This window comes from Capsicum annuum, chromosome 5 (genome assembly GCF_002878395.1).
Source record: "Capsicum annuum cultivar UCD-10X-F1 chromosome 5, UCD10Xv1.1, whole genome shotgun sequence".
NCBI lineage: Eukaryota > Viridiplantae > Streptophyta > Magnoliopsida > Solanales > Solanaceae > Capsicum > Capsicum annuum.
Window position 1 is genome coordinate 118,055,063 of NC_061115.1, and position 10,735 is coordinate 118,065,797.

Here is a 10,735-nt window from a genome sequence, read left to right on the forward strand (position 1 = left end):
CACTTTTGTTTTTTTAGGATAAGAATATCACCTAACTATTTCTACTTTTCTCAAAAATTACTTAACATTGTAAAAACCTTCATCTCTCCTACTTGGCATGCCATGTTGTTAAAATTTTATTTTCTTAATAATAAACCTATTTAATTCTTCAAATTTATTTATTCAAACCTACGTCTTATAAACTACAAAAAAAATCTAAATTACCTAAAAAAAATTGAAAATTTTGCAAAAGAATTTATCGGTAACCTGATTCTCTACAAGTTTTACAACCAAACTAATTCGATGAAAAACCTACAAATTTTTCTATCAAACAAAATTTGAAAGTGAAAATCTAAGGTTTTTTTTAGTCAAACAAAATTCAATCGAAAAATCATAAAGGTAATTATCACCTGGAAATTTTAATTCGCATGTAGATCAAATACAAAATTTTAAGCAAGATCTTTTTGCTAAAAAATAAATTCGTCTTACGAATTTTCCCTAAGTAAATTCATAAACGAATCAAATAAATCCGCAAAGTTAACATAGACAAAAAACTTTAGAAAACAAAAAATTATTATTTTTAATTTAGTTTTTTCATATTTATTTTTATTTCTTTATACTATATTTTGTCTTATTATATAATTAAACGCCAATTTATATTCTTTCCTCGTCCTAAACCCACGAAAAACAAGCGATAATTGGTTGGGTACTATTTTAAAGATTCATTTGTAATAATAGATCATTTTGTTACAGAGGAACAGAGGATTAGTCTCACGGCTGCCGGTTGTGGGGATACCTTGGGAAACAAAAAAAATAGATCATTTTGTTAATGTTTTTTTTAAAAATTAATTTGTTTCATGACTAAATAATGTTTCTTTCCTTCAAAAATAGTACATTTAGTACGTATATGAAAATTCGAAAGCCATCATTTTTATTTCTTTTACATTTTAAGAATCTTTAGTATATGAAATAAATAACCAAAAAAATATTAAATTAGTACCAATTTATATAAATACATTGAGTTTTAAAAATATTATTAAGTGGTGAAATAAATAAATTAGAAAAAATTTGAAAAGTAAATAATCAAACCTTTACACACCAACTACTTCATTGATGAATAATGTGCATAGCATTATCAGACAAATTATTTTCCTTTAAGTTATGTGATTATCTGATATTTTTATCATGTGATTTAATAATTTTCCTCGGATCGAATAAAGAATAAATATAATTTATATTCTTTTTTTTAAGAAAGACAAGATAAATATAAAATTTAAAGTACATAATTAAATTGTTCCTCAATGATAAATATATCATATGTGTTTATTTAAAAAAAATGGGATACAATTTTAGTTAAATAAATTTGATAAGTTAAACAGATCTATTTATTATATATATATATATATATATATATATATATATATATATATATAAATTAATGACATGACATGTCAGCTAGGAGAGAAGAAATATTTTTGAAGTGTCAAGTATATTTTGAGAAAAATAGGGATAGTTGAGTGATATTTTTGTTCTAAAAGAAACAAAACTGATATTTATAGGTAATTTTCAAAACATAAGTGACTATTCATGAAAATTACTCTAATAAACAGGATAAGTGATTTCTATCTATATTTATATGTATAATTTATATTTATAATTTATTTGTATATGTATACTATATCTATAATCTATATCTATAATTTATAATCTATATCTATATTTATAATAATATATTAGAATTGTGAAGGGTATTAGGAATATTGTTTGAACTTTTTGCTCTTCATTAAAAGCCTTTGTTTTAGACAAAATTATTTTTGTACTATTTTTTATTAATATTTAAGAATTGAAAATTAATTAAATACATCTATGATAAAAAAATTTCTTATTAGAAGTTATCAAAAATAATAAATCCTAAACATATGGCAAAAGAAAAATAAAGAGAGACTTAATTTTGGTTTAAAAAGAAAATAGTGGAATGAGTCGCGCTTCGCGCGGTAGTGTTTTAAAATCTTCAATATTCAAATGTAATTTTTTAAAATTTCTTTTTTTTTTTTTAGAAAAAGATTAAATGTAATCAAATTAAATTTAATACTTTAAATTTGTTTTCTGAAATTATGTAGACATATCATAAAAATTCACACACTACAATTTTTTTATTCAATCATGCGTGTAATTTAATTTTAAAAAGTCAAATACTTAATTATGATATGTCTCAAAATATATAAAAATCAATCGAAGAGAAAATTTTAAAATAACAGAAAGACTTCATAATAAGAACAAATAATCATAAGTCTTTACAAATAGTACTCTTGAACTTAATTAATTTTGGCCACAAAGAATATTATAATAAAACAAAGCTCATTTCGAGTATAAAAAAATTTATATCAATTTATTCATAAAGTAGGAAAACTAAAATTGCTTTCTTTGAAATACATTTATATATAATAGGGTAAAAAGAAGAAAAAAACAGGAAAAAACTCAAAAAAAGGAGAAAAAAAGAAAAATTGAAATAGAGGCCATTGAGATATGATGCATCACTTTTCTAAACAATGCATAGTTGCCTTCCTCATAGAAATACTCTCTATTTCTTTTGGCTAAACAATAAACAAACACATCACTCTTTTTCTAGTTCACCTATGGCAATGAGTTCTTCCTCGATGATACGCGTATTTTGCCTTCCTCATAGAAAATCCTCGATAGTTCCAAATTTTCTTGCTAAAAGGATGTGTGGAGCAATTGATGACACCTAATGCTGATTCCCAATATTTTGGATATGGATTATCATATCAAAGGTGGCTTGTTTATATACCAAAAAAAAATGTCAAATGTTTCTATTTATCCTACTCTCTAGGAAAAAAGTTCAACCTTCCATCCATTGAAACTCTTTCTGTTGTTAAGTTATCATTCGGAATACAATCTGGTTTAATCAAAAGCTTTTCTGTTGACCACCTCGACTACCTATTATATTCTGTTACCTAAAAAGAATTTCATGAAGATGTCATCAGAAGAATTGTTCTTTTGTCTTCTCCGATGAATGATGACTTTATATCAATCACTCGCCGCCAGTCTAGTGAAAATCTTAAATTTTTTATTTGAAATAACATATCTAATGGTTTGAGGAGAAAATAAATGGCAATTGGTGAAGGATAAAGCAAAAGATTGAAGCCTATTTTTGGAGAAGAAGAGTTAAATAGTGAAAAAAGAATGACAAAGGTTTTTTTTTTTTTAAAACAGAAAAATTATTAATGTTGTTGTAGTTTTGTTTGCTCACCTTGGAGGCCACATAATTATCATAATTATGACAGCATTTAATTAAGGAAAACAGACGAAAATAAAAGAAAAAAATTAAGATACAAAAAATCCCCAAAAAATAGATAAAAGATAAATCACAATGCTCATCTTAAAGGCATGCCACATCAGCCTCCTTATATTTCTCCTTTATATTTATATATAGATTCGTTATGTACATAAAAAAAGGACTCCTTAAATTGTAATAGAAAAAAAGGGAAATAATTTGGCAACAAAGTCACGTACAATGATTACTGTATACGTTCGGATAGTGGTGGACCCAAGTGTGGACAATAAAATTTTATGAAATGCAAATCCATACAAAATTCAGATAATATTAAATTTATAATATATATTAGTCCCAAATAAATATTGTGGATTAATATAATTAGATTAATTAGTTAAGTCCAAACACCTATGGATTTAATTAAAGTCCAACCTCAATTGGGTTAGACCATTAATTTGGGCTACGAATGACTAAGTCCACTTTAGCAAGCCCAAGATGTCATCATATTAATTTGGGCTACAAATGACTAAGCCCACTTTAGCAAGTCATGTTCTAAAGGCCCAATTTGGTGCCACGTGTCGAATGACGTGGCATGCCTAGTCAAGTGAATGAGTCAATGGGACCATGCCACATGTCAAAATAATGCAGTAAATTAAAAGCCCATAAAAGGTGCCATGTTACTTAAATCTGATTGGTTAAAGGAAATTTATATTTATCAAGACCATGTCATTTAAATCTGATTGGTCAAAAGAAGTTCATATTTATCATGACTCTTTACTTCCTACAACTATAAATAGGGGCCTCATAATTCAGAAAAGGCACTAACAAGTCTAGCAAGAAGCAAGAGAGAACTCGTGGATCAAACGCAATAAATTTCTCTACAAATTCAAGATCAAGAGTTCAAGGTTCAAGAACAAGCTCAAGAAAGAGTTCAATGTTCAAGAACAAGCTAAAGATTTCAAGCTCAAGAGTTCAAGGTTCAAGAACAAGCTTAAGATTTCAAGATTCAAGAACAAGTTCAAGCTTCAAGATCAAGACTACAAGATTCAAGAACAAGCTCAAAGGCCTTTGAATTCAAGTACAAGTCAAGATTAAGTTCGTCAAGTCCTCAAATCAAGTTCAAGATCAAGACCGTAAGATTCAAGAACAAGCTACCAAGCCCTTGAATTCAAGTACAAGTCAAGATCAAATCCATCAAGTTCAAGATCAAGCCTGAAGCCCTTGAATTTATAGTTGAAAAGACAAATCAGAGGATTCATAGAGATTGTAGTAGTTACATTGAAATAAATAAATCGATTGTTGCAGTATTTTTCTTGTCTCTGTTATTATTTTTTATCTCGAGAATTTTATTGTCCAACAAACTTTAGCAGGCTCATTGGGATGATCTCTACCTCTCATCTCAATTTTTCATACTTCAAAGTTTAAGAATAACAAAATGAATTCCAAGAAGGTCAACCTCAATCAACTGTTTGTAAGGCTGTTGATTCAAAGTTCTCTACTGAAGTAGAAAGCATCCTCGGTGTTACTTTCGAAATCTTGGGAGCTATTAGAAGGAGCAAGGTAGGCTTGCTAGGACAACAAATACATCTAGTGTCGTTCGTGCCAACTCCAGTTTTTGGATCTTCAACCACAAAATAAATGAAGTCCAATGCAAGTGTTTCAAAAAGAGAAAGCAGCGTGGTGGAATCGCTTAAGAAGACTCTAGCTCTACTTGAGCATTCCTGATCCAAATACTCTGGCGCAAAGAGTGATGATCGTTCAATAAATGCATCATCTCTACCTACACTGCATAAGCAGAGCACTTCAAAGATTAACTTATGTGATAATTTATGTTACTCTCCAATGTCTCCAGTGATCATTCAAGCAATGGTGACTGATGCCTAGTCTATGGAGGAGCAACTTGTGAATCTGACAAAGGCAATTGAGAGCCTGACCAAATATGTTCAGAATCAAAATGCTCAGATTGACAAGATAGTGGATAAGGTGGAAGGCCTGATAGACGAAGAATCTAGCCATGCACCAGGAAAAGCTCCAGAGGATCACGAGACAGAACATCCTGTGAAGCAAATACCACCGACTAAAGAGGTATGTGTTTTTCTGAGGGGATAATCTTGATTGAGCAATTGAAGGAATTCATTGAAGGGACCCTTAAAGACAAGTATGATGTTGTCTCCAAGTCTTCTCTTGCGTATGCCAAGCCCTACACTATAAGGATAGATAGCCTCAAAATGCCTATCGGCTATCAACCCTCCAAATTTCAATAATTTGAGGGCAAAGGGAGGCCAAAACAACATGCTACACACTTTGTTGAGACATGTAATAATGCTGGAACTTATGGTGACTATCTTGTCATATATTTTTTGTTTAAAGGGAAACACCTTCGATTGGTATAAAGACCTTAAACCTAACTCCATCGATAGTTGGGAGCAATTGGAACATGACTTCCTGAATCGCTTTTATAGCATAAGGCGTATAATGAGCATGGTCGAGCTCACAAATACTCGACAAAGAAAGGATGAGATAGTCATCAACTTCATCAATCGATAGAGAAATACGAGCCTAAATTGCAAAGATAGGCTCAACAAAGATTCTGCAATAAAGATGCGTATCCAAGAAATGCATTGGGAGCTCTTCTATATCTTGTAAGACATTAAGCGAAAGTCCTTTAAAGAGTTAGCTATGCGTGCTCATTATATGGATTGAGCATGTCTTCTACTGGGAAGGGAGTAGCGCCTATCCATAATCCTTAAAGGGGAAAGGAGAAGTAGGAACCCAAAAGATGGGGCAAGTTTGTCCCTAAAAATGATAACAAAGAATCCATGAATATTGACGTGTCTCCTGTTAAGATCACCATGAAGGTGAGGAAAAAGCAAAGTGTGAAGACGACTTATTGAGCACGTCCAAATCAAAAGTTAACTTTAAAAGAGATGCAGAAAAAAAATTACCCCTTCTTTGATTCAGATGTGGCCTAAATTTTCGATGAACTTCTTCATTATAAGCTCATTGATCTTCCAGAGATGAAGCGGCTCGATAAAGCTGGAAGGACTAATGACCCAAATTATTACAAGTATCATATGCTTGTGGGTCACCCTCTGAAAAAATGCTTTTTCTTTAAAGACAAAGTCATACAATTAGCAAACGAGTAGAAGATCTTTCTCGATGATGAGATGGCCAGTTCTCATCTCTATCATATTTATCTCACTCGAGCTGGTCCAAATATGGGTCAAAAGTATAATGATAAACTTTTAGAGCATGACAAGTCTTCAATAAATGAAGGTGATGATGAAGGTTAGACTCTGGTGACCAGGCGCAGACCCAAGAAGACGAGTCTACAAAAGGAGTAGTCTAAGCAACCAACCAGAAGGAGAATGGTGAAGAAACTAAGGAAACAAAAGTTGGTTAAACTTCTAAAAAGGACGAGTGTAGCAGAGCTTCACTGCTAAAAACCACGGTGTCCAGTAACGTTGGAGGAATTCTTACCAAGTTGGTTTCGGGTGAAAACTACTCGAGTCAACCTTAAGGCATCTTGTTTTAATACTACCAAAAAGGGGGGAAAGGGTGAGAATCTACCCATGGAAGTTCCTTCATCTTCGAAAAAGCTTGCCGAAACTCTTGGTGAAGAAGATCATGTATGTGATTCAAAAATCATATTTACAAATGATGATCTTCTGCTTGGAGGAGCCCTACACAGTCGTCCATTATATATGTTAGGTCAAGTACTAGGAAAGATGATCAATAGAATCTTAATAGATGAGGGATCCAGTGTCAACATCCTGCCTATCCACACGGTGAAGGAACTTAGCATAACTACTGATGAACTGACGAGAGCCATATAATGATTCAAGGCTTCAACCAAGGGGGATATGAGATCTATCAAGTTGGGGATTTGTATGGATGATTTTCAATCAAATGCATTGATGCATGTGATTGATGCCAAAACTTCATACAATACATTGCTTAGTAGGCCTTGGGTGCACGGGAACAAACTTATCTCATCCTCTTACTATCAATGCTTGAAGTACCTCAAAGGTGGAGTGGAAACAAAGATAGTAGCTGATGATAAGCCATTCACTGAAGCTAAATCATACTTTGTCGATGCAAAATTCTACTTGAAGAACTATGCGGTGAATGAGAAAAGGGTTGATGATGTCACCAAGACCAAGTGTGATGATCTTGTAACCAGGAAGGTCGCGGTGACATTTGAAAAATTTGCCACCAAGAAGCCTCTCTCTGCTTTAAATAAAGAAAGTATTGCTCCTATTAAAAAAAAGGCAACTCTTGTTCTTCACTATGTACCAAAGGTAAATAAAGAGAAAGATCACCTATCTGATGCCCAAGATAATGTGCTAAAATGGATTACTTTACCTATTAGGAATATTGACGCGATAAATCCATCCTCAAGGCTACTTGGAGAAGCTGTGGCTCAAAATCCCCTATAAGATATAACACTTCCTACGAAGCATACAAAAGAGGGCTTTGATCCAAGTGCATACAAGTTATTTGTAAAGGCTGGATATAATCCTAATAAGCCATTAAGGTTGGGTAAAATTCCTTCAGAAGGTATAATAAGGCAGGAACATGAAGGCCTAGGATACATGCAACCACCTCCAATTCTCATCTCCATAAGAAAGACGGTTAGTAACTACATCACTGTAGAAGAGGAGTCTACTGCATCCAACAAAAGGCTTTTTGTCTTTGACCGACTTGGAGAATTAACCACAAGAACTTTTATGTTCGAGATATTGGGTTCTCTAAATAAGAAGAAAATCAACAAACGTCAGAAAAGTCATCAAAGTACGATAATGAACTCCTTGCCTAGGATCCGAAAGGATTTCCAAAGTTTGATTCCTTCTAGAATGAGGCGACAGATGGAACTGGTGGTTTCATGCAACAAGGTGTTAAGAGAAAAGGCTCATACCGTGGTTTATACCAAGGAATATGAAGAAAATATTGGCTTCTCAAATTATGTTACAAACCAAAATGAGAACGAGGCTTCATCTTAAGTAATGGTTGATAAAGAAATGGAAGATATTTTTTGGTGTCATCACATATCCATCAACGACGATGATCCTCAAGAGGAGAAAGATGCTGGAGATGCTCCATTGCAACTTGAAGAAAGAGTTAAGGCCATAATAGGTCCCTTGAAGGAAGTTAATCTTGGAATCAATGTAGTCCCAAGACCAACTTACCTGAGTGTTTTTTTCTAGAAATGGAGGAAGAAATCACATATATGGACATACTCAAAGAATATGTGGATGTATTTTCTTGGAGTTATAAAGAAATACATGGCTTATATCTAAAAGTAGCAGTCTATCAGTTAGCGATCAAGAACGGGGCTCGTCCTGTTAAGCAAGCCTAAAGGCGCTTTAGGCCAGAGTTGGTTCCATTGATCGAAAATAAAATTAACAAACTCATTGAAGCTAACTTTATTTGTGAAGTCAAATATCCCACGTGGATTTTAAGTATTGTTCCAGTATGAAAAAAGAATGGCCAAATTCAAGTTTGTGTCGACTTTCGAGATCTCAGTAATACATACCCTAAAGATGATTTCCCAATCCCCATACCTGAGTTGATGATTGATGCCACTACTAGTTATGAGGTAATGTCCTTCATGGATGGTTCATCCAGCTATAACTAAATCCGTATGGCACCAAAAGATGAAGAGCTCACTACATTCCACACTCCCAAAGGTATTTATTGATACAAGGTGATGCCTTTTAGTTTGAAAAATACTGGCACCACTTATCAAAGGGCTATGTAAAACAACTTTGATAGCCTACTCCACAAAAATTTTAAATACTACATGGATGATCTAGTGGTGAAGTCAAAAAAAAGTCAAAAAAAAGATACATCCACTTAAAAGACCTAAGAATGGTGTTCGAGTTACTTCGAAGATATCAACTTAGGATGAATCCATTAAAGTGTTCCTTTGGAGTTACTTCTAGAAAGTTTCTTGGCTTTATTGTGCGGCACCTAGGAATTGAAATTGATCAAGCCAAGGTCGATGCCACTTTGAAGATGGCCGAGTCTCGAAACATTTATGAGTTAAAAATCCTTCAAGAAAGACTAGCATATTTAAGGAGGTTCATCTCAAACTTGGCTGGAAAATGTCAACCATTTAGTCATTTCATGAAGAAGGACACTCCCTTCGAATAGGACCAAGCTTGTAGTAATGCCTTTGAGAGTATTAAATCATGCTTAATGAAGCCACCAGTTTTTGCGGCACCCATACCTGGAAAACTACTGATACTCTATATTGCGGCACAAGAAAGGTCAGTTGAAGCACTATTGGCTCAAAAAAAATAGTGAAGTCAAAGAAAACTCTCTTTATAATCTGAGTAGAATGATGACACCAAATGAGCTGAAGTATTCTCTAATCAAAAAGTTATGTTTGGCATTAACTTTCTCAATCTAAAAGATAAAACACTACTTTCAAGCTCATGTTGTTCGTCTTGTGTCCAAGGCAAATCCTATTAAGTTTGTGATGTCGAAACCATTTCTCAGTGACCAACTTGCAAGGTGGTACCTCCAATTTTAACAGTTTGAGATTGTGTACATTCCCCAAAAAGCTGTAAAAGGACAAGCATTGTTTGACTTTTTGGTAGATCACCCAATACCTGATGACTGGGAATTGAGTGATGGACTTCCCGATGAAGATGCAATGGCTGTTAAATTTAGATCCCCATGAAAGATGTACTTTGATGATGTTTCACATCGAGATGGAGCTGGTGTCGATGTAGTGTTTGTCACTCTACAAGAAGAGGTCATCCCTTACTCTTTTACCTTGACGAATCGTTGCTCCAATAATATTTTTGAATATTAAGCATTCATACTCGGACTAGAGATAGCTGTCGACATTAAACAACTACAATTATAAGTTTTTAGTGACTCCCAATTAGTGATCAAGTAGCTTTTGGGAAGCTATAAAGTCAGGAAGCCTGAGTTAAGACCATTTCATGACTATGTACAGAAGTTGATGGGATGGCTTAGAGAAGTAACCCTCCGACATGTGCCAAGGAAGGAAAATAAGCAAACTGATGCCCTAGTTGCTTTCGGCTCAACTCTAACTCTTCTAAGTCAGATATAGTTACTATCCACCAAGAATGGGTAGTACCACCATCAAATGAGGATGAGGATGTAAAAGGTAAGGTTGAATACTTCATCGCCGTGTCTGAAGATGTAAAGAAAGATTGACAACAACCTATCATTGACTACTTGTGTTATAGGATACTTCCAGAAGATCTAAGGAGAAGGATTGGCATTCATCATCATGCACATCGCTTTCTTTACGACAAAGATACACTGTACAGAAGATCATTTGAAGGAGTACTCTTACGGTGTTTGGGAGAGGAAGATGCAATTCAAGCTCGGCAAGAAACGCACTAGGGAATTTATGGATCACATCAGTCTGGACCAAAGCTCCATTTTTACATTAAAAGGATGGGTTATTATTGGCCAACG